Below are 26,353 nucleotides of genomic sequence, written 5' to 3' on the forward strand. Positions count from 1 at the left end.
GCTGTAGTGTTAAGTCATTTATTTGTTGATTTCTACTTCTTTTGTTGAATGCGCCCCATGAAATAAATCTTCCTCTCAGTACTGCTTTCATAGTGTCCCAGAGATTTTGATATGATGTGTCTTTGTTCTCATTTACTTCTAAGAATTTTTTAATTTCCCTCCTGATGTCTTCTCTTATCCATTCATTGTATAATAGTGTATTATTTAATCTCCAAGTATTGGAGAAGTTTCTGTTTTTTATTCTGTCATTTATTTCTAATTTCAGTCCATTATGATCTGATAGAGTACAAGGTAGTATCTCTATCTTCTTGTATTTGCTAACAGTAGCTTTGTGGCATAAGACATGGTCTATTTTAGAGAAGGATCTATGTGCTGCTGAGAAGAAAGTGTATTCGTTCTTTGTTGGATGGTATATTCTATATAAGTCGGTTAAGTCTAAATTGTTGATTGTGTTGTTGAGATCTATGGTTTCTTTATTCAATTTTTGTTTGGACGATCTATCCAACGGTGAGAGAGGTGTGTTAAAATCACCTAGTATTATTGTGTTGTGGTCTATTTGATTTCTGGAATTGAGAAGGATTTGTTTGACGTACATGGATGAGCCAATGTTTGGGGCATAGATATTTATGATTGTTATGTCTTGCTGATTTATGCTTCCCTTAAGCAGTATGTAATGTCCTTCTTTATCCCTTCTGACTAGTTTTGGCTTAAAGTCCACATTATCTGAAATGAGGATGGATACTCCAGCTTTTTTGCTGTGTCCGTGTGCATGGTATATTTTTTCCCATCCTTTCACCTTTAGTCTGTGGGTATCTCTTTCTATGAGATGGGTCTCATGCAGGCAGCAAATTGTTGGATTTTTCTTTTTAATCCAATCTGCCAGTCTATGTCTTTTGATTGATGAGTTTAGGCCATTAACATTCACAGTTATTATTGTGATATGATTTGTATTCCTAGTCATTGGACTCATTTTTGTTTTTTGACATGATTTGGTTTCTCCTTTTTTGGCTATTCCTTTAGGCTAGTTCCTCTCGTTGCTGATTTACATCATTGTTTTTCATCTCTTCCTCATGGTATATTTTGCTGAGAATGTTCTGTAATGCCAGCTTTCTTTTAATACATTCCTTTAGCTTTTGTTTATCGTGGAAGGATTTTATCTCATTGTCAAATCTGAAAGTAAGTTTTCCTGGGTATAAAATTCTTGGTTGGCATCCATTTTCTTTCAGGGCTTGGTAAATGTTGTTCCAGGCCCTTCTAGCTTTTAGGGTCTGGATTGAATAATCTGCTGATATTCTTATTGGTTTCCCCCTGAATATAATCTGATTCTTTTCTCTCCCGGCCTTTAAAATTCTGTCTTTATTTTGAATGTTAGGTATTTTCATAATAATGTGCCTTGGTGTAGGTCTGTTGTAATTTTGCATATTTGGAGTCCTATAAGCCTCTTCTACTTGGTTTTCCATTTCATTCTTGAGATTTGGGAAATTTTCTGATATTATTTCATTGAATAGATTGTTCATTCCTTTGGTTTGTTTCTCTAAGCCTTCCTCAATCCCAATTATTCTTAAATTTGGCCTTTTCATGATATCCCATAATTCTTGTAGATTCTGTTCATGATTTCTTACCATCTTCTCTGTTTGGTCAACCTTGTTTTCAAGATTAAATATTTTGTCTTCAATATCTGAGGTTCTGTCTTCCAGGTGATCTATCCTATTGTTTATGCTTTCTATGGTGTTTTTCACTTGGTTTGTTGTTTCCTTCATTTCAAGGATTTCCGTTTGGTTTTTTTTCAGTATCTCTAACTCTTTATTGAAATGCTCTTTTGCTTCCATTATTTGCTCTTTTAACTGTTGATTAGTGCATTCATTTAATGCCTGCATTTGTTCTTTCATCTCCTCGTTTGCTTCCCTGATTGTTTTAATTATGTACATTCTGAACTCCCTTTCGGACATTTCTTCTGCTGTGCTGTCATTGGGTTTTATTGATATAGTATCTATGTTTGTTTCAGACATTTTCTTCCCTTGTTTTCTCATATCGGTCAGATGTCAATGGGACTCTGTGATATTGTAAATTTCCTCTATTGGCTTATAGTGACCCTGTAGATTTCCAGTGTATCACCTACCAGCTTTCAGTAGCCAGAAGTCTTGGATTAATTTGATAATGCAGTGTTTCTGAAGAACGCTGCCCCTAGCCCGCTACTGGTTCCAGGGAGAGAGACTTGGAAAGGTCTCTTGTTGCCCAGCCCTGGTCCCAGAGGCTGGTTGTAGGTCGGAGGTCTCCACTGGCTTGGGAACTTGTGGCTGGCTCTGTGTAGACAGGCTCTCACTGGGCGGTTTGCCCCGAGAAGCTAGCCCAGAGAGGCGCTTCCCGCCAGAGGGGGCTGGGCTGCTTGGGGAAGTCCCTGGCGCCCTGCCCTGTGCTGGTCACTGAAGCAACCTGCGGGCGGGCCGGAGCTGGCCCCACTGCTTCTGTGCAGAAGGGTTCTCACTGGGGGGCCTGTTCCAAGAGGCTAGAGGATCTGTCCCTGTGGGCGGAGCCCACCGCCAGACTGCACAGAGCTGCCTGGGGGAGAAGCTATCTGCCCTGTCCTACTCTAATAAGCCACTTGAATCCTGGCCTGCCACCCAGCTGAGCTTCGCTGGGTGGGGAAGACTCATCCCGTGGTTCTATCTTAGTCCGAGTCTCTCAATGCCTCCCCTTCTTGAATCCTGGGTTCTGGGGCGACTGGAGATGCAGTCACCCTCTAGTCTGCCATCTTGGATTGCCCTGTGGAAAAAGCCTGCAGCTGGAGGGGGACAATGCTGCCTGGAGAGGTCTCTGGCTGCCCAGCCCTGGTCCCAGAAGCTGCTTGCGTGTCGAATATCTCTGCTGGCTTGGGGACTTGTGGCTGGCTCTGCGTCAGGAGGCTCTCACTGGGCGGTCTGCCCCAGGAAGCTAGCCTAGAGAGCCGCTTCCCGCCGGAGGGGGCTGGGCTGCTTGGGGGAGTCCCTGGCGCCCTGTGCTGGTCTCTGAAGCAACCTGCGGGTGGGCTGGAGCTGGCCGCGCTGCTTCTGTGCAGAAGGGCTCTCACTGGGGGGCCCTGACAGAAAGTTTTGAGGAAATATGTGTTCTTAAGCTTATTCTCATTGTTGGAAGAATTTAATTCTTTGTTTTTGTAGGACTTAGGTCCCTATCTCCTTGAGATCTGGCTGCAGGAGCTATTCTTAGCTCTTTAAGTTGGATCATATCTCTTGCCAGGTGGAGCCCTGCATCTTGAAGTCAGTAATGGGGCATCAGATCTTTCTAATGCTTTGAATTCCTGGCTTCCTCTTCTGCACCTAGCCAGAGAAAACTCTCTGTTTTTAAAAGATCCATATGGTTAGGTCAGAGAAATACATAAACCTCTTTATCTTAAGATCAATGGTACCATATGATATAATCTAATCATGTACTAACCATGCATCACATTCATAATTCAAGAGATTGTGCAAAACATGAACATGGGGTGGACATGTTGGGGATTATCTCAGAAACCTGTGAGTGTTTTCATCAACAATTAGGGCACATTACCCAAAGAAGCTATGGAAAACTTGTAATCTCTGAGACATTTAGTAAACACTATTTTTAAAAAACAAACCAGATATCAAAGGTTTTGTACTTTGGGTAGCTCTCCTGAAGCAATTTTCAAACTGATAGATTACAACCTGTTAATGAGTCATAAAATCAATTCAATAGATGCAACCAACTTATTTTGAATTGAAATAAAAAAGAAGAAAAAGGAGCGAATGCGACTGAATTCATTTGAAATCTTGAAAGTTTTTCTCTAACCATAAGTATTTTCCTTGGTGTCAAATCTAACATTCCCTTATACTATGCTAGAAAGTGTACTTGAGTATTCCAAAATTTTGTGGATTTACAACATTAATTCTCCAAGAAAAATAAAGTGAACTATTTGTCATGACATAACTTTTGTGCCTTTGGTTTTAATTTCCTTTTGCATCAGCTAGGAGATCCTTCAAGGCCTACCCCTGTTGATATTTTATAAAAGACACTGAGTTTGAGTAGTCTTTAAATTAACAAGCACTTCTTATAACTTCAATCAGTAGCGTATTTTGATAGCATCTCTATGTTATCTGAAAGACACTCATTATTACTAATATGTCCTCAGAAGAAAAATTTTCCCCCTACTGGGCTTGTCTGTCCACAGAAATCTGAGTAAAAACCTAATTCCATATTCAAGGTGATTCACCTGACAGTTATGAAGTGCTTCTCTATATACCAGCACAGGACTCAGCACTGGCATTTCAAAGATGAATAAAATTTGCACCTATGCTCTCCAACCTTGGAATGGACTTGGAATGTTCTTTCTTGTTGGTGGTGTTGTTTCAACTTTTGTTCCTAATTGTTCAAACTGTTTGCTTTCCTCCCAAAATTACCTGTGTCTCATTGGTATTCTGTTGTCTGCTTTATGTCTGTTTTAGGCAAATGACCAAGATATTTCCTTTCACTGAGTTCTACCAATTTGCATTGCTTGCAGTCTGTAGTAGAGATTGCAAACCACTATAATCATTTTAATTTGTATAAAATCAAAGTGAAGCCCACTTTTAAAGGTTTTAATAAGATAAGGATGGTTTCATACTCATTTCATATATTTATGGGTTGCATTTGCAATACAAAAAGAAAGGGAAATTAACACGCCTTGCACATCCGCAGGCAAAGGATCATGTTGGTCAATATCTGGCTAAATGCTACGTTAAAAATGCAATCAAACACTAAAACATGGGTGTAATGTACTACAGACAATAAATCGGAACCCATTGCACAGTGGCCACCACCTCAATGCAGCCATCATACAAATGTGTCTAATGCTAATTTATTCCACTCACTGAGCCAGGACAGCAAGTTGATATTTCGCTATTTGATAAATCAAAGAAAAATAAAGACTGCTAGAAGAGTTTCCTTCCCCATAGAGCAGCTTGCCTACAGTGTTCACACATATACCACTGAATCTAATCATTAAATGTAACACATTGCCAGAGAGATGAAAGGCAGCAAAGTAACATAGGTTGGTTAGATCTCAAAAGAAAAAACAACATATCAAAGACCTGTCAGAATTAAAGATAGAAACCCAAAGGACAACATGAATATTGTTTTTACATAAAATGAATGTGTATATTTCCCAACTTCTACTTCTTAAATATTCTCACATTCTCTACCACCACCCACCACACCAGCATGACTATGCCATATAATTTTTAAATACATGAGAGTCAAAATGCCAAAGACTGTCATAATTTCCAGTAAGGGAAATAAGAATTGATTCTACAAGGCTGTTCTAATATTTTGGCTTTTGAATTTTTAGAAAAACAATGTTACTGGAAAGATAGGTAAAAGGTTCTTCAGAGACAATTTGAAAAACCAGGCAGTGCTAGGTCTTTGAAACAGGATTATATATTAAAATACCTATAGGGACTCCCAGTTTAAATAATGAAGGTAATCTAACATAAGACTCTGGGGAGTCCTACAACATTGAAAAGCACCTGCTGTGCTCAGATGTCCAGCATGACTCCACTCCATCAAGTCACTGGGAATTGGGAAGAGTGGTGCCAGAGCTTCTAATTTTTTAAAAGAATCTGAAGATCTTGAGAATTTTCTAAATAGTCTCCATAATTATCTAATTGAAGAGGACAAACAACACTTCTGTGTAAGCCATTTTGTGCTCAAATTCTGCTAGATGTGATCTCTGTCCTAGAAGGAAATAATTATAAGACACAAGGAAAAGTTTGCTCTGTACTTTAGCAAATTTTAACAGAAATATGACAAAGTTTTGGAAACATTATTATTTTTCATCATTATCTCTGGGACATGAGTCAATTTCAGTGTACCTTTTTGGTTAATGTTGACCAAAGAAATACCCATAAGCATCCTGACAGGGTCTTGTTTGTCCATAGAAAGGAGCTGAAGGTCATCAGGACCTGGGGTTATGTTGGATAGCTGTCCCAATGCCCAACAAGCCTCTGGTACAAAACAAGTGTTAGAAATGAAAAACTCTTTATAAAAGATCATTACTTTAATCCCTAACCTTGGTGCATAGCCTTAAGAGAAGGGAAAATATGACGAGTATCTCTTTCCTATGTAAATGTCACTCAATTGTATCAGCATATTTTAAGGGTATATTTGTGCTACTTCCAGTCCCTTTTAGGGGCTGAAATGTCAACACATAGTCAATAGCTCATTTCTTGCTGATCTTTTCAAACTTTTTAAGTGAAACCAAAGATTCATTTTTAAAACTTTCTTTCTCCCCATTAGGACAGATACTGCTCTGGCTCTGCATCCACCTCTCAATCAATTGGATGTCTTTCATGATCACCCACTTATATTCACATTGGTATGGCCTAAGTTGTTTTTCAAGTCTTCAAGCTGATGCATACTGGGACCAAGCTCTCCTTAGTAGAGGTCTACTACACTCACAGAGCTTCAGTCCATCAAAGAGCAATTTACTCAACATAATCTCAATGCACTGATTTGCAAGGAACTTTGTCTCTGTCTTTGGTGACTTTAGCTTTGTCCTAGAGGCCAAGTGGCGCCAGTTATCACTAAACTTATTAACTGCAGTCATGTGTGGCATAGCAACATTTTAGCTAATAACAGACTGATTCCATGTATAACAATGGTCCTATAAGATTATAATAGAGTCGACTAATTCTTGTCATCTAGTGATGTCACAGCATAATGCATTTTTCATATGTTTGTCATATGCCAGTGCAAACAAACTTACAGTACTGCCAGTCATGCAAAACTATAGCATCTATACTTATGTACAATATATAATACTTCATAACAATACTTCATTCATAATTTCCAGGTATACCCCTACTTATAAAAATAGCTTACTGGAAAAGAATATACCATGCTGTGCCAATAGTAGCCTCCTACATCTCAGATTTACTGTATCTCTTGAGAGCATCAAGAGGCCATGTCAAGTAATTACTTATACCAACTAGATTTGTGTGTGTACACTCACTATTGTTTTCACAACAACAAAATAGTCTAACATATATCTCAAAATTTGACCGTGTCGAGAAGGGACATATGACTTGTAGTTTGACTCTAAGAGCTGACTCCAATTTCAAGTACTATGGATAAGGTTCCTCCATCACTGTAATACTTGATCTACCCTTTGACATCTTGGAAAATTTTCTTAAAGTCATAATACTTGATATTGCTTTGCCAAATGAGATGCTGTTTTCTAATTTTTTGGTAAAAATTTTTTTTTCATCTAATAGCATGTCTCCAAAAGGAAGAAATTCTAAATGGTGATTTTCACTGTACTCCAAGTGAAGATTTGTAGCATATGAAATATTAAAAATTGTAAGCAGAAAAAGAAAATGTAACAGAGAAAAATGTCTTTCCTGAAGCTCACCAAACACAGTAGCATATATTGTTCTTCTCAAGAAAATCAAGTTTGGAAATGTACCTTAGCATTGAGCACTGCACCTAGTTCAACAAATTGCAATGTGCTCTCTGTAAATATTGTTGACTTCCATCTTCGAGGGTTGTGAAGAAAGTCCAGTAGATTTTCACATATTGTTTGCTTCCATACCTCTTTTTTGGTGAGTTTGAAGAGTGGCAAGGTGGATGAGCATTTTCACTACATATATCATCATTTTCTACAGTATGAAATGGAAGAGATATATACTATAAAGAAATCTAGATACATGTGTAGATGTGACATATGAGCATCGAGGACTGAAGGGAAGGACTATTACAAAAATGCAAAAAAGAAAGAAATGAGGGTCCAAGGAAAACAGTTTTAGGATAAGGAAAGAATGCATAGACATAATAGTAAATTAAAATTAAAATGAGCACTTCTTTCCAGGAAGAAGCTTCAGGTGTGAGATGACCAGGATTCTATGATGTACTGGGTGTGCAAGGCTGATTGATTCCCAGGAAGGAGTGTTCAGGACCAATGCCCGAGAAGTAAGGAGTGGAGGATCCCAACATAGAGATCCAGATAGAGATTTCAGCACCAAAAAGGCATCTCAGTGAACAAAACTCTTCATTCATAACTCTTGACAACTATGACAAATACAGTTTATATAAAAAGGGAGAAACAGGAGATTTCCTTCTCTCTATCACATTTTAAAAATAATTTTTAAATATATTTTTGTAGGTTATGTTTACGTCAGAAGCATTTGTTGAGGTCTTTGAAAAATTAGATTAAGAAAACAGATCAAAATATCACATATATTACACATAAGTCTGAGTTAGAGGGTGTAATTTATGGTGAGAATGTTGAACAACTTACAAAATAAACCCAAGATTTATGCAGATTTTATTTCCCTGTTTTGGGCAACACTGAGCAATATTTGAACCTCTCCTCTCCTTGGCCTGGTGCATAATTCCTTTTTCCTGGACCATCCAGCCCTAGAGAAACAAGAGGGTTAAACTGAAGAAAAATTAGTTGGCTTTTTCCGAGTTCTAAAGTGAGAGAAGCCACCCTTATTTGCCAAAGTGAGCAGAAAGATGCAGAGATACTGGGATCATCATACTAATCAGATTCTCCCTACAGAGATGTCTGTTAGCTGTAATGGTACAAGAAAATGAGCATGGGCAATCTTTCTTATCCAGCAGTGTTTGCAAGTGCTGTATGAAAAATAACTGCTACTCCTTTATTGTAACAAATATTGCCTCATATCGCAAATAATAGAATAATAAGATTTTGATAAATCTGTTGATCTAAGACTTTAGTAAATAGAAAAAAAAAGAGATTGTACATAGAAAGAAAAGATGAATTATAAGGTAGAAGAAACTTTAGGAAATCACACCTGTCTTTGGAAAATTAAATATCAGTTTGCTTATTTCTACTCATTCTCCCTGAAACTATCAATTTTAGAATTTGGCTCCAGGATTTTACTAGGTAATAATTATAACCAACCTTCATCTGATCTAGTAAAGATAAAACACTGCACCCTGACATTTCCCTAACAAATCCACTAAGCTGTGATTTTTAAGAACATAAGGAGTCAACTTCAGGCCAAAGAGCATTGATCAGTTAGTCCTCCACCCAAGCCTTGAACTGTCATTCCCTTGCACTATGGTATTGGATATGTCCATGACATCTTCCTCATCTCTAAAACTTAGGATTGAACAATGTGATTTCTGAGAACTCTTTCAGATATGCAGTTTCATATTGTTACATATAATCACCTCGAATGTTATTAAATATGCTCAATTATTTATGAGCCAAGTTACAGCCATTTTGAAATATCATCATATTTGACCATATTTTCCCAGAATCTTATATCAGACCCTATGCCAGATGTGTACTATAAATCCTTCACTCAGCACATGTCCTATACTAGAATAGCAACATAGATTATCAATTTTTTTTTTTTGTTAATCATCTCTTAGTGATTCTTCCCAATAGTAAATACTTAACCTTTCTTGAATACATACTTAGGAAAAATGTAATCTTTCTTAACAATGGTTGTATTTACTCAGCAGGGGATGTCAACATTGACAATGAACACAAATATAAATAAAAGACTTAACCATGCCATTGTGTAAGAAACTGCTCAAGTGAGTGATCAATAGAAATTTGAAGCTAACACATAAGCTGATTGTTAAAACTGAATAAGCACTTAGAACTAAACACTGAATAAATATGAACAAGATTATTAAATTATCCTTGTAACTTTGCTAGAAGGTTTGACAATAAAGATTTACCTTCTTCAAATATTTGGGGAACACAAACTTATTAAAATGAAAATAAAGCACAAAGTTAAATAAACAACAAAACAGAAATGTGAGTAAGCAATTCATAATAGTAGAAGCTTAGTTATCACATTTGAAATTTTTCACAAGTTTATAAGCATTTATATTGGTGATATTCAGAACATGTCAATATATACTATTAAAACTAGAAATAGCTATTTTTTCCATTTTTGTAAATAATGCTGCCTATTTTCAGATGTTCTCACACAGAACTTCATTGGCCTGACTTTTGAAACATTTAGCTTTCTCATCACCCAGTGCTCCCCAATTTGAATTAATCAATAAACATGCTACATCGATAAAACCCTGGGAACCATAGACATAAAATAAAGTGGAATCACTCTGTTTTGGTAATTAAATCTTGTTAAATTTTCTTTTTCCCACATCACATAAACTTCAAACAAAAACCTGTACTTCAATATCAAGTTTTTGCATAGGGACAGTATTTTACATTCAGTTGATACAAACTTAGAGTGTTTATGACTTTTGTGTTATGAAAGGAGTTGTAAAAGAAAGAATCTTGTTAATTAGCTTGGTCCTTTATAACCACAAATAATTCTGGGTCCTGAGGTAGGCAGAATGTCTAACAATTACAGCACACCCTGCTGGTCTCTCAGTTGGCTAGGATGCTGCTGCTCACTGATTTCAGATGTCTCCACACATAGATGCTGGTAAGTATGATAAGAGCTGATCAAGTATCTGCTGCCTGGAAGATCAATTGATCCTATCTGCAATGCTGAGTAAGTCCATTACATTTCTCTCCCTCGACACTATGCCCAGCACCAAATACTAGTTAGAGAAGCTTACTAATGAGCACCTAATTCTTTTGAGTGATTGAAGACAGGTGTGAGTAAAGAAGTTTTAGTTGGTGCAACTTTGAAAGGAATACTGATGTTCATGGAAGGCTTGGATGGCCCTTTCCCTCACAACACAGCAGTACCTTTTTCTCTGTTCCTAATGCTACTCAGCATGCAGACTCCAGAGTAAAATGATGCATATACAAAGAATGGTTATTCTAATCAGCTAATTAGTACACTTTGGCAATTAATATTATATGTAATGGCACAAATGTCCAAAAATGTATTACTTTTTTCACAGTTTTACAGGCCCTTAATGAAGACCAGATAAGCTAGAGATCTCAGGCTGCAGCATCCGTTGAATTTAAATCAGGAAAAAGCAGAATTAGCCTCTTAATAGCTTTGGCCAATTCATAGAAAATGTTGCTGAAGTCATCCTAAATGTATTATAATGAAATGGGACCCAATGAGTCAGCATGTTTGTCATCTGTGGGAGCAGATAGTGCACTGTCCCCCACACCGTGGTAAAGTAAAGGAGTTAGATAGGATCATGGAACTAATTATTTTCCAAAATCTCTACTTTTCATTTAAAGACATTATTCTAAATCTGTGTTGATTAAGAACAGGCTAGTGGATCTTACAATACTCATATAGAAGTAAAATGAGTTGTTGAATTCTTCTTTTGGCTAGTTCTAAATATGAAAATGTTCTTTTCAGTCTTAACCTCAATATCCTAACAAATTAAATAAAATAGTATCTGCTTAATTCTTCAGTCAATTTGGATAAGTATAACTTATACATTAAATGTAACATTAATTCCCATATACTTAGTGGAGGCCATCAGTTTGCTTAGACTGGGTTATAATGTGATAACTATCACAAAGTCCCGGTGGTTCGCAACAAAAATTCTACTTGTTTTTCTTCTCATCTGTACCACATACACATTGTGGTTCTGCTAGGTGTTATCTTCTTCACAGTGTTCAGGTTGGCAGAGTAACCTTTGTCTAAAATGTTGTCAGTCTCATAGAGAAGCATACTCTGGCTTACAGCTTCCACATCGAAGTAGCAAACATCACTTTTATGCACATTTTCTTAGCCAAACAAAACAAGTCACATTGCCAAGTCTGATGTCAGTGGGATTTAAATATATAATCCTTCCACCTGGAGAGACACAATAAGAAGGAGCATAGCAGAGAAAATAGGAAAAAAAATGAAATCTATTATAATGCATCACAGTCTGCTATCTGATTCACAAGTATTTAACATTCTCTTTTCATATGTAAAATATAATAATTTCTAATCCATCTCCACAAGGAGACAATCCCAAAAGTTCCATCATCCCTTCAAGGCATGAGGCTCAAAGTGAATTTCAACATTAGGTCCACAAGTGCCTCCTCTTGACTAAAAGATCAGAACTAAAATGCCACGTTGCCAGCCCTCCCTAGCCCTGCTCTCATCACAGCAGAAATAGGAAGGACAGAAGACACAGTGGCCATTGTTCCATACCAATTCTAAACTCTTGCTAGCAGCATTGCAAGCCCCCTACCTAGGAGGTAGTTGTTGCCCAAAAAGTTTGTGCCCCCCAAAAATTTGTGAGTGGAAGCCCTAACCCCCAGTATGGCTGTATTTGGAGATAAGGCCTTTAAGGAAGAAATTAAGGTTAAGTGAGGCCACCTAACAGGAAATGATCTGATTGGATTAGTCTCTTACAAGAAGACAGCAAGAGAACCTGTTTCCACTCCTCCCTACCACCCCTGCCACACACACACAAGTACACTGAGGAAAGGCTATACGCAGCGGGGGCCGTGTGGAGCACACACTGAGGAGGCTGCTGTCTGCAAGATGGGAAACCTACTGTCCTGGCACCCAGATCTCAGACTTCCAGTCTCTTGAATAGTGAAAAAGAAAATACTTTTTGTTTCTAAGCCATCCAATCTGTGGTATTTTTCTTAGCAGCCTTAGCAGACCAGAATAGTAGGAAATGGTTCTTGACTAAACCCTGTTTCTATTTGCAGGAATAACGCTCCATTCTATATTCTCAATAGGCCTTCACTGTGCCCTGTAGAAATTCTTTTTCTGTTATCCTCCTTGACCTCTTTAGCAGGACATTAGAACATCTGACCTTCTTGGAAGCTGAACAAATTTCACATTTTGTTTTCTGCCCAGCAAATTTCATGTCTTGTTTTCTGCCCAGCAAGTTTCATATTTTGTTTTCTACCCATAAAACAATAGAGGCTCACAGTTAACATTCAGATTTGAAAACTGAGTCTCTCTTAGTTAAAGAGAGTAGACTTGGGAGTCACACTAATCTATAAAACAGATAATTTCTTGACTACGTTAGCCCCCCACCCTTATCCACGGTAGATAGCATTCCAAAATTCACAGTAGATTCATGAAACCAGATAGTAATGAACCCTATATACTATACTTTTTTAAATACATAATACCTATGAAAATTTTTAATCTATAAATTAGGCAAATAAGAGACTAACAATAATAATAAAACACAAAAATTAAAACAATATCACTACTCACACCTTGAAGTCTTTATCACAAAACAAAATAACAGTTACTTGGTAACAAGTACTGTAATACCAGGATAATCAATCAGATGACTAACATGGCAACTAAGTGATTATAAGGCAGGTAAGATATACAGAGTGGATATGTTAAACAAGGAATGAGTCATATCCCAGACTGAATGGCGGAGGACAGTGGAAGATTTTATCACAGTACTCAGGCATACAAATTTAGAAATATAAATAGTTTATTTCTGGAATTTTTTCATTTAATGCTTTTGGATGAGCACCAGCAGCTAGCAACTGAAAAAGTAGAAAGTGAATCCATGTGGGGGAGGCAGGGACGAGAGTCAAATCAGAATGTGTCTTCATGTCCCAAGCACAACCTTCACTCTGGGCTTAGCTTCTCAGGCTTCCATGAGAGAAGACACTTGCATGATTCTAGATACTTCTCCCTGAGAAATTCTGGTCAGTCAAAAGAATTTAGTGGGCTTCACCTCTATCCATTTCAAGTTTTTTAACAACGGGATTTAGGGCCACACCCTTGCTTTTGTTCAAGTCATTTTGTTTGCTTTTATCAGCCCATGTTGCTGGAAGGACTTGGCAGTTTTATCTTTTAACAGTTGGAGCTGGTTTCATACTGTATGTAGGCTACTCTTGACTGTGTTGAGCAACTAATTACAAAAAACAGATGAGCTCAGAAAAGAATTGGCCGGTTTGTAAGCAAAAATGAAAGAGAATAGAGCCAGGGGAGGGGAAGCCTCTGTTTTAACAAATCACATCAGTTCTGTTTGTATTTCAGTCAAACTGAAGCATATTCCCAATCATACATGAGTGGAAAAGGGAAGTCTGAATGTTTCCATGAGGAAAAATAGTGAATACTTTAACAATAATACAGTCTATTACGAGGCTTTACAACATAAAACTTTCTCTGTGCACATATGTCATTGCTGAAAAAATGGGAAGGAAACATAGACAGTACTATCAGCTTCATTCCCCGGAGTGTGAAATTAGAGTTCAGGCAAATCTCATAACCTGAGATCAGCGAGCTGATAGTAGGATGAAAAAGTTGACCTAGAACTCCAGATTTCTGAGTGCAGCATTAGTTCTTTTACACCAAGCTAGCACTCGTGCAATACAGAGGTACAGCTGCCTGAACACCAGTTCTAGGATGCAGGGAGCACCAAGAACAATGTTTGGGTACCCGAGAGCTCTGGATTCGATTTGCTAGCGGTGCAAGCTTCAGAAAGTCACTCAGTCTCTCTGTGATTCAATTTCATCATTTATAAAGTAGAAATTATTTCTTATTTAAAAGCATTTAAAGCAGATTCTCCGATGTTAGTTTAATGTTTGACACAGCATTAAAAACAAGATAAAAATATGGAAATGATGTATGGACAGTAAGATGAAAGTGCTAAATAGGCATATTGCCTAGACTTTTTGTCCCTTGATTAGGTCCATTTCTCTTTACAGAAGGAAATTTTTTTAAAGAAAATATTTACATAAACTAGGCACTGGAATTCATTTATGCAATTAATATGAATCATCAAATATAGCCATTTAAAGTTCCTAAGCTTTTATCAAATCAGAAAAACCATAGGATTTAAGGAATAACAAGGACTGAAAAAAACCTGAATGCTTTATTTCATGTCAAATATAGACTTACTGTATTATAAGTACATTTTTTTCATATGTGGGACAGGAATGACATTGCTATTCTCAAGATTAAATAGCCCTTGTTCCAAGAGGCCAAATTACTTGCACATTAAAGTCTTGGATTTAGAAACCATTGTGTGATAAGAACTCAAACATTCTCATTCTAAATAATCACACTCCCGTAGTCTTAAGCAGACCTGATATAAAAATTTACTTGCAGTTTCATTTCTTATCAGTTTTTCCCATGTACTTATAAATCACAATATCAGTCTCACATGAAATCAGAGAGAGTGCCATTTTTACTATCCCAATATATGTCATCATAACATTGAAATGTTAATATACAAGACTTCAAATCTCAAGTATATACTTTTCACCATATTCATAAAGTTCAATGTGATTTCTTAGATATAATGGGCAAAAAAATCTTCCATTATTACTGTGAAATCCAGGCTTGAACACCCAGAGAAATAATGTGTCTGGTGAAAATTTTAACAACTATTAATATCTAACAACTATTGAGTTTGGACATTTGTGCTCTGATCCAGTAGAAATCCACATAACCAAAAAAAGCATACAATCATACACAGCTATACAAAGGAAAATGTTCAGTGGGATTGGGGGTGTTTGGGTGTGCTAAATAACAGGAAAATTTAAATGGAGTTTATTTTTAAAGCTGAAAAAAATCATCATCATTAAGCTAGAAAGAAATAGGTTCCACTCAGTGAGTCATGTCAAAATTAGCATCAATCTCATCAGACAACAGAAAACCTTTCCCTTCTCAATTAATTCCACAAAGGGAAGAGCACTCTTCCAGAAAGAGAAGAGCCCACACAAATGATAATAAAAATTTGTAACTCAGGTCACAACATTACAGGAAGAACATTGGCAGACACAGAGGGTTCCCAAAGTGGCACAAGGGAAGAAAAATGAAAATATTTAACATCTGCCCAAAACAATGAGGGAAATGGGTGTACTCTGGGAAAAAAAAATCCTTTTTGCCCCTTCTTATTTTTAGTAACTATGTAATGTTAACTTCTGAAAAGTAAAATTTTACTATTTCTATTAACCAAAAGGCACTAACTAAAACCATAAAATATCACTTTTTACCTATATATTTCTGCAAAACTTTAAAAGAGCTGTAGTTTCTAAGTAAACATATGAGGAAATGGAATTCTCACATTCAGAATACAAATTGCATTAGTTTTCTGGATAGCAAAATTGCAATGCTCCTCAACAAATCTAAATATGCATAATTTCACAATTGGGATTTATTCTGTGAAAATAAACAAAACTGCAAAGACACATATCATTGCAAAGTTCATAAAGGTATCATTTCATTAGTAAAATCTGAAATAACCTAAAAGTATAAACATTCTTAAAAATAAATTAGACTTATACATACAGCAGAATACCAAGCAGCCATTAGAAAAGATCAGATAATTACTAGGTATTGACTTATCATACATTATATGAGTAAAAGCAGATTCCAGGTCAGTATGCATAATAAAAAACATATACACATTTGAATGGGATCACGGAAGACTGGAAAGACAAGCACTAGTAACAGAGTTTACCCCTGAAGAGTGGGATTACTGGATTCTTGAGAACCTCCCATGCTTATGCAGATCTGAAACCTGGACCAAGAACAACCAAAAAGACACCTGGAGCAAAATGCTCCACCCACATCGTGCATATGATGTTGGCCATTTTATTTATGTATTTTGTATATGATGTGTTTAAATGCCACAGAGTACTTTCATGATATAATGGCCTAGAGAAAAATAGCATATAAACTCAAGACCACTTCAGGTCTTCTCTCATGCTAACACCAGTTAGTTAGCATTTGTGGAAAGTGAGAGCGAAATTATAGTATAATATAAATCTGTATTACACTATGCATATATAAATAAGTATATCGTGTGTGTGTGTGTGTGTGTGTGTGTGTGTGTGTGTGTGTGTGTGTGTTAGAAAAAAGTGCTTTCCCACACTGGGAATTGAACCCTTTCACATGCCAAGTAAGTGCTCTACCAGCAAACGACATAGCCCTAAGTAGTGCTTTTTAAGTTTTAGGTCATAACTTATACTAACAACTCCCCTCCCATCTTCTTTCTGATAGAAGTAATAGCTTTCTTCCAAACTAGTTTTCAACCAAGCCATAGGTTATATTTATTCTTAAAAGTTACAAATAACACATTATACATTCTGAGTTCCCTTCATTAAGCTCAAAATAGAAAGGAAGAACAGTGTCTGAATTCCAAACCAACGGAGATGAGGTCAGGCAAAAAAGAGCAAGAGACGCGCAGAGCTGCGACAGATCCCTGCATTTTGCCAAAGACATTTCTGCAGGGCGTCCCTATTCTTCACCTCTATTAACTTAATAAATGTCTTAACTGTGTCATCCACATCACGATATTGAGAGGAAGGCTCTGGCAGACCCACTCTAAGATGGTAATAGAGTGCCTCAGAAAATAAATATTATTTTCGTTTATCTCATTAATCTTGGCCATTCCTTCCTTCCCTTCAGCCAGCCTGCTTCAGAAAGGACTTTATCCATGTGACAGAGTTATAGGAAAATTGCCACTCAGACTTAGAAAATGAGCCTTTTCCATTTTCTGACAACCATTTATCTCTCTGCCATCAGGCAATATCTAAAAAATTTATGTGGGTCTTATCTTAAAAACGAATTCCTGTTGAATCTCCAGGGACATCAATATATTTTTAACCTTTGAAGGAAATGCTATCTTTCCAAAACAGTCACATTTTATTTGCCAAGGGTCATACTATGACCACTTAAAACAATTATCCAAATACTTTGGCAAGCTACCATATTATGCTTTTTATAACATGACCTCATTCCTAAGTAAATCACACACAGAAAAAAATGTTTCAAATGATTTTGGCATCATTGAAAATTAACACTCAAAAAAGTAGACAGAAAGACAGAAAAATCTGTTATTAAATTTAGCTTTAAGTATACAAATGATAAACAATGGGGATTTTCAACAAAATCTCACCCCTCAAACTTTTCACCTTTGTATTTTTTCCACACCAAAATGTACCAAAATATAAGCAATGTACATAAATCTCTCCAACATTCCAATGCTTCTAATTACCATTGTCCCTCAGCCATTCCTATATCCTCTTTAATTTGCCCTGAACTTCGTAGTTCTTTCCCTGACCTCCACACTTATTTATTTATAAGATACTGCATTTTTTTGTTGTTGTTGTTATTTCAGGGAAATTTTATCTTTAAATTAGTGAGTCCTTGCTGTTATGCCATTTGTTTTAATGAGACTCATAACTTATCTGTAACTGTGGCCTATTTTGTTTCCCCCATGATGTTAACTGTATCCAAAACTCTTCTGCTTCATGCAACATAGGCAACACTTGTTTGTCTGTTTCCTCTTCCGTTGTAAGATCCTGAATCAGGCAATCCCCAGTTCATATTGAGGTTAACCAACAGTGAGTATGTAAAACTGTCATGGCATTCATGACAAGCTCTTCTTTCCTGCAGTATTTGAGCTGTATTTTCCACGTGTCCTACAGATCCACTCTCCTCCCTCCACTCTGCTTCTTTCATGGGAATCTGATCTGCCTGAATAAGCCACCCTGCCTTCTGCCTTGTAGGTGGGGTTCCCAAAGGTAGAACTTGGCTGGCTGGAGGCAAGTGAGATCAAGGTCACTAATCTCACTTCTGATGATGATTTTTGTGTACTGGTTGGCCCCAATGGACCTCCTGCATACAGCTACCATTTCCTGGTGGTCACCACCTTCTTCCATTACCAATCCAGACCCAGGGGAGGAAACAACTCCTATTCAGCCGTTGGGGTCTAATTTCTCCTTAGTGTCATTAATCACCCTGTACATTTTAGTAAATGATCCCTTTATTTAATATTCCTCCATCTGTGCATGTCGTATATGCTTCTAAATGCTATAACTTCTTAAAGGCCTTTGAAAATACTCTGAAATGCAAATCCATGAACTTTATTTTGTACCTGTAAGTCCTTTGTCATCCTACTTTGCCAGTTTTTCTGGCCAAGTCTTACAAATTTGGATTTTTTTTTTTACAATTTATTTTAGAATTCTATGCATGATTATTGTGGAAAGTCTAAAATTTACAAAGAATAAAACATTTATAATATAACCCAGGGATAAACACGGTAAATATTTTGACAAGTTCTTCAGAATGAAATTTTATATGACTATATATTCTGTGTGTTTGTTCAACATCACATCATTATACATTCTTCACATTTTAAACTCTTTATAAAAGCTATTGTTGAGAACAGGGTGATATCTGTGCAGCTAGCTGTCTTAATTACCAGGATGCAGGCAGTTGCGACTGCTCCCTCAAAAGCCAATACAGCGCAAACAGGACTGCTGGGCCCCCATGCTTATCGAGGTTGTTAAGAAATATTTGCCTGAGAAATGTGCAGCTGCCTAGAAACCTTATCTATCAAGGACAGGGGGGCCTAACTGCAACTCATCTCCTGCACAGTTCACCCCTTCCCTCCTCCCTTCTTCCTCTAGGGCCGTTCAGTTCTGGTGGGACCCAATGAGAATCAAATAGATTGGCAGGACCCAACCAGAGGAGGACTAATGTTTAGCTGTTCAAATGTTAACCAATTAAAAAGAACACTGTAAAACTGTTTGCCTTTCCTTATAAAAGCCTGCTGAACAAAGGCTCAGGGCCTCTTAGCATCACCGGGTTACCGTGTGCGCAGAGGACCAGGCTCGAGCTTGCCAATAAATGACTCTTTGTTGCTTGCATTGATCGTGGTCTCTGGTGGTCTTTGTGGGGTCTCGAGCCGCTGGGCACAACACTATTTTTAGTGACTGAATAAAATTTTCTCACTAAATACAATGTTCTGAACTAATTTATCTCATGCTAGATGTCTAGGTTGTTTCCAATATTCACCATCCTTAATAAAACTTCTATAAACATCATTGTGCATAAAACTTTATCTATACTGCACACTATTTTTTTAAGATCGTTAGTAGCATTAGTGAGTAGTAATTATAAATATTCCAGTCTTTTGATACATCTAATTAAATTGTCTTCTAAAACATTTCCACTCCCATAAGTATTACATAAAGGCATTACTCACTGACCCACATTAACAGTCAACATTATCAGTCGCTAAATCTTTTTTTTTCTTAAGCTGATTTTTTATTTTTAGGTTTTAGTTTTTGGTACAGGGATTGAACCCACCACACTCAACAATGGAGCCACATCTGCAACCCCTTTTTTAACATTTTATTTAGAGACAAGGTCTCAATGAGTTGCTGAGGGCCTCACTAGGTTGCTAAGGCAGTTTTGTTTTGTTTTTATTGTACACAAAAGGGATACATGTTGTTTCTCTGTTTGTACATGGAGTAAAGGCATACCATTTGTGTAATCATAAATTTACATAGGGTAATGTTGTTTATTCATTCTGTTATTTTTCCCTTCCCCCACCCCTCCCACCCCTCTTTTCCCTCTATACAGTCCTTTCTTCCTCCATTCTTGCCCCCCTCCCTAACCCTAACTCTAACCCTAACCCTAACACTAACCCCTCCTACCCCCCCATTATGTGTCATCATCCACTTATCAGCAAGATCCTTCATCCTTTGGTTTTTTGAGATTGGCTTATCTCACTTATCTAAGGCTGGTTTTAAACTCACCAACTCCTGCCTCAGCCTCCAGAGCCCCTGGGATTACAGGTATGCACCACCATGCCTGGCTTGCTAAATCTTTAGTTTTATCTGCAGTTCAGAATTGTTTCTCATTGTTCTTTTAATTTTCATTTCTTTAAGTTCTAATGGGGATGGAAATTTCATTTTCTCTTTTATCAATTGTCATTTCATATACAATTGTAGTCCAATTGTCCATCTAAGTTATGTGAGCTCTATACTACGTTTTTATCATTTCCGGAAAATATTTCCTCAAAATTGATGCCTATCTCTAAATTGTTTTGCTTTGTTGCTTTGTTTCGAAGAACCAAAGTTTTTTAAACTTATTTTTTAAGTCAATTGCTAGTTTTTTCCTTTATGATTTTTCCAGTGTTTTCAAGGATGTAAGTCCTTCTAAACCAAGACACTAGATAAATATAAATTTTTCCCAGTGTTTTATGATTTTTTTTAATGTTTAATTCCATCTTGAATTTTTTTTGATGGATTTGAAGATAAGGTTCTAAAATGATTTTTCCTTTCTTTTTTTTTAACAAGTAGGAAATAACTACCCCCGTATCATTTATTTAATATATTTAATTATTTATATCATCTTGTATTTACTAAGAACTATTTGGCTAGCAATTATTCCTTTCATTTTATTTTGTTACTTCTTATTATAAAGTTCTACTAATTTATCAATTTTTAATGTGTCTTAATATCTATTAATACATAAGAAGACAGTTTTCTCATTTTTTAATTATCTTCAATTTAATTGAGCATTTATTTTTTCCATATGCTAAGATCAGGAATTCTGATTTGTACTCTACCGTATGCAAAAACTAAATTCAACATGATCTTAGGAAGTTTACAAAATATTTTGGAAAAAAGACCTAAATACAAACAACTATAATACAAGTGAAAGGACAGTGGTTTTAGAAAGCTCCGGATTCTATGAGAGAACTGAGGAAGTGTGAGACTAGAGTTTCCAGAATGTCCTCCAAGTGAAAATGGCATTTTTAAAAAATTTTGATTCATTGTACAAAAATGGGGTACAACTATTGGTCCTCCAGTTGTACATAAAGTAGAGTCACACCATTTGTGTAATTATATATGTACATAGGGTAATGATTTTTGTCTCATTCTCTTATTTTTCCTTCCCTCCATCCCTTCCCCACCCCTCTTTTTCCTCTACACAATCCATCCTTCCTCCATTCTTACCTCCCTCCCACCCACCCCCATTATGTATCATCATCTGCTTATCAGAGATCATTTGGCCTTTGTTTTTTTGGGATTGGCTTATCCCACTTAGCATGATATTCTCCAACTGCATCCATTTACTTGAAAATGCCATAATTTTATTCTTCTTTTTGGCTGAGTAATATTCCATTGTATATATATGCCACAGTTTCTTTATCCATTCATCAATGGAAGGGCATCTAGGTTGGTTCCACAGTCTGGCTATTGTGAATTGAGCAGCTATGAACATTGATGTGGCTGTATCTCTGTAGTATGCTGATTTTAAGTCCTTTGGGTATAGGCCAAGGAGTGGGATAGCTGGGTCAAATGGTGGTTCCATTTCAAGTTTTCTAAGGAATCTCCACACTGCTTTCCAGAGTGGCTGCATTAATTTGCAACCCCACCAGCAATGTATGAGTGTACCTTTCTCCCCACATCCTCGCCAACACCTATTGTTGCTTGTATTCTTGATAATAGCCATTATTAATATTTTTCTCATCCTCTCTATTTTCCTTGGAAATGGCATTTGATCTAGGTCTTGTAAAAGAGGTGGAATTTCAGTAGGAAAAAGTGGGAAATAAGAATGTGAATGGAAGATTCACTTAGGAAACATTCTAACAAGAATGCATGAAGCCTCAAGGAGGAGGCAGAGAGACTTGGTGTTTTAAGCAGAGAGGAGGAAAGATCTGAGTTATATATCAGGTAAATTACCACTTCAGGCTTCCACTACACAGATACCTACCCTTTCATGTATAACCTGCTCTCCATATTCAACAAAAATCTCTCTTCTGCAGAACCCCTCTTTTTCACTAATTTTCGAATATTAAGGACTAGAATATGATGCTGCATTCTGTCAGATAGGGCCCACCATTGTCATATTCAGTCTCAATATTGATATCCACAGTACCTAAGGTCTGATTGTCCCCTTTTTAATAGCTTTAAAAGGTTTGCTTGAATTCATCTGGGTAGGTCTCATTTATTGGGTCCGCCCTTTCTTTCTTTTTTCCTTTCTCCTCCCCCTGCCCCTTCTCTCTATCTCAAATCTCTACCCTGGAGATTATTTTAGAAACACATCCTTTTCTTTTAATCTGCTTTGAAACAGAAGGCATTCTGTATCCCTGCATGCCCCTGCTTAACCACAACAATTTATCAAACATAACATGCAGATTTTTTCATGCACTCTATGTATTGTAAGTCATTGACCGTGGCTCAATACCTGTGGAATTTCTACTGGTCATTGTAGGCTAGACCCCAATAAAATAATAAATAAATCACAAGTTATATTGGATTAGCCTACCTATACTTTATGTCTTACTCAACCAGACCATGGTGTGGACTGGGCTGCCTTCCTTCAGCTTACAGCTATTCTAACTGGCTTCCAAGATCACAGGAGAAGGAGAGAACCCTCGAGGGTCAAGAGAAATGTTTAAAGGGACACTTCTACTCTCCTTATTGGCCCAAACTCGTAGATAATGCCTCAGCTTAACCTCAAGGTGTGCCCAGAAGGAAATGGTGTGATGAAGCACAGCAAGCTTCTGCCCCAGACGGTTGACCCTCTCGAGAGCCATTGTTAAGTTCCATTTCATACTTACGTTTGCCAGTCTAAAACCACACCAGAATGTTCCTTTTTCTAGGACCATTTAATATAGAATAAAGATTTCAACATCCTGAATCAAACATTTTCCTGGAGGGAATGAGCAAAACTATTGCATAGAGCTGTCCTATTAAGTGGTCTACATCCCTTTCTCTTTTAAAACAGTCATTAAAATAACACTGATTTTCTTGAAAGCTAACATTTGCAATGGATCCGAATGATCAAGAATGTGTTCCTTGAGTTCATTATATTTGCTCCTAATCAAGTTTCCCTTATGTCTGGCTCTCTTCCTGAAGAGTTATGTTCATGAAATGAGAAAAAAAAAATTCTGAATAACTACTCCTTTTAATCAAATTTTAGTTTATCTACTACACTCCCACAGGCTGAATGTTGTTCTTTTTCTTTGTTTTTCTTTTAAACCAGTTTATCTGCAAAATAAATAAAAAAGAAAAAAAAATAACAGTTTTCTTTCATTCTCTTTTCTTGCTGTTCTTGTTTTCTTTTTTTTCTCCATCTTCTTCTCAAACTTCACTCTTCCTCTCCTCTTCTGCAAACTTCTCGGGCACAGCTGATGTACAGGAGCTAAGTAAGAGAGAGCTCCTGGTTCTCCCTCGGTTGCTGTTCTTATCATTTTCTCTCTTCATCAGCAACTATGCTTCAGCCCCGTATATTTCCATTGACATCTACCTCCCCTTCTTGAATTTCTTAGTCTACTTCCCCCTGGAATTCAACACCATGTCAAAATTATTAGCTATCACTGATAAAACTAAAAAGCATCCCTGTGAGCATGATGGGCAGAAATTAGCCCCATTGTACCCATTGTACAGATAATAAAATGGAATCTTGTAACAAATAATGAAAAATACTCTTGCCCTTAGAGCAAGAGTAAACAAACTAAAGCCAGTTTTTGTTTGTTTTGTTTTGTTTTGTTTTTATAGGCCACACGTTTAAAATAGCTTTTACTTTTTAAAGTATTGAAAGAAAAAACAAAGACAGGTGCCATGTGTTCCCCACCAGGTCTAAAATATTTACTATCTAGTCCCTTATAAGAAAAATGTGCCGATCCCAATTCTGGGTTACAGCTCCATTTGTTAGATTTAGATATTCAAAAAAGATGTCATGTAAGTTTGGATCCTCCAGGAAACAGATACAAAGAAAGAATTCCAGGGCAAAGATTTTTTGAGTGGGACAAGGAACAGAAGTAGTCAGGCAAGGCCTTGAGAACAAGATCCAAGGTTCACACCCATGAAAGGAAAGGGGGAAGGAAGGAGGATTCATTAGGAAAGTTTCAAATACATGTTTTGGCCATTCCAATGGAGAACTCCAGTGCAAAAGTCAATCAGAGAAAAGGTCGCACACTGGACTGAAATTTGTGGGCCCTACACCTGCCTCCATGCTCAGGCATTACCTGGCACTGCTCCTGGGGAGTATGGCCCCAAGAGGAATGCTGCAGCACAGCCCCAAAGGGTGGCAGACGGAGATCACCCGCTCTCCACACTCGGCATGACAGATTCTTAACCACATCAGTTTCATCTCTCTGAGTCTCTCCTACTCCACCCACTTTTGTATTCCAGAATTCAGATTTCTCTATCAGTACAAATCCAGTTTAAACATTCATAAAAGCAGATTAGACACCACTCTAATGAATAATTATGAAAAATTAATGTAAGCTCTTGAAGACTTCTCCAGGATTTGTTTAGATTTTGCACATAACAGATTACAATTTCCCTTTCAAAAGAAGAAAACCTGTAAAAATAAACAATTTGTACTGCCATGCTATTTTTGTGCTTCATATTTAAAGTGCTAACAAGATTACTCTCAGCCAGGGGTACTTACATGACCAATGCATTATCTGCAATCACTCAGGGCTACGTAACAACCTTCTCCGGGCCTGTCCTTATTCTGTAGTCTATAGGACACTGCACTGGGTCCCACATCTATAACTGCCCCATGCCATCACACTGCCTGGCAGAATCATATGTCCAACTTCTCTTAACACAATTGTTCTTTAACTACCACACACATATACATTATCATGGCTCCACAGTATGCCATTGACTCTCTATGCACTCCCACTTGGCCACCCTGGGACCCCCACCTTGCCTGCACTGCCGCCTCTCTCCTTTAAGAGTCCTGACCTTCTTTCAAGATAAAAGGTCCAATTCAGGCTCTGCTCCCTCCACAGTCCTTTCCCAACTACTTTTGCTCTCCCGTATTCTTCTGCCTCTTGACCTCCTAAACTATTTAACACTGCACTCTTCACTCTCACTTACCTGAGCACATCATGCTTCTTTAGGTAGCATTTCATTTCTTCATGATGAGAAACCAGTCCTTGGACTGTGTCGGTACCTTTCATAGTAACTGGCTGCCTCTTACACATAGTTACCTAGATAGAATACCCTACTCAGATCCCTACCCTTCCTTCAAAGCTCATTTCCAATTCCACATCCTCTAAATATTCTTTACAAGTCCAATTTAAAGTTTCTTGTTTCTTACTCTGCACTGCCATAACATCTCGCTTGTACTTTTAATGTATTATATTCTTTCTGTTTTGACGCATAATTAACTACTTACATATTTTCTTCCCTACCTTATTTATTATAAGAATAATCATTTTAATATCCTTCCCTGTACTTTGCTTTCTGCATAAACCTGACCCTTGGTTTTGAATTAAATAAGGAATAAAAGAAACAAAGAATGGCAATAGTTTAAATTTCATAGAAAATGGAAAGCAAATGTGACCCGTAGTAAGAGGCAGCCTCATTTAAAGCATGAACTTGACCATAAGTCAGCTGTGAGGCCTGGGAATTTTCTTCACACCATTTCATCATTTGTAAAAGTTTGTAAGTACAATCAACTTTAATAAATAGCATAAGGTTTCATAGTACAAGTTCTTCCGTAGTTGAATATCAACTTTGCCAATTACTGTTTAGGAAAGTTATCTAACTATAACAACTTCATTTTCTCACTTGTGAAATGTTAATAGTACAAAATGTTAGCCTACCTGATGATGTTATTCTGTGTGTTTAGTGAAATAAATAATGTATATGATTATCTTAGGAAAAGATCCCGAATATAATAAGTTTGGTATGCCTAGTAGCTAGTATTATTATTATCTAAGATTACTTTCAGGCTTAAAAGCA

The sequence above is a fragment of the Sciurus vulgaris genome (assembly GCF_902686455.1).
Source record: "Sciurus vulgaris genome assembly, chromosome: 7".
NCBI classification, from domain to species: domain Eukaryota; kingdom Metazoa; phylum Chordata; class Mammalia; order Rodentia; family Sciuridae; genus Sciurus; species Sciurus vulgaris.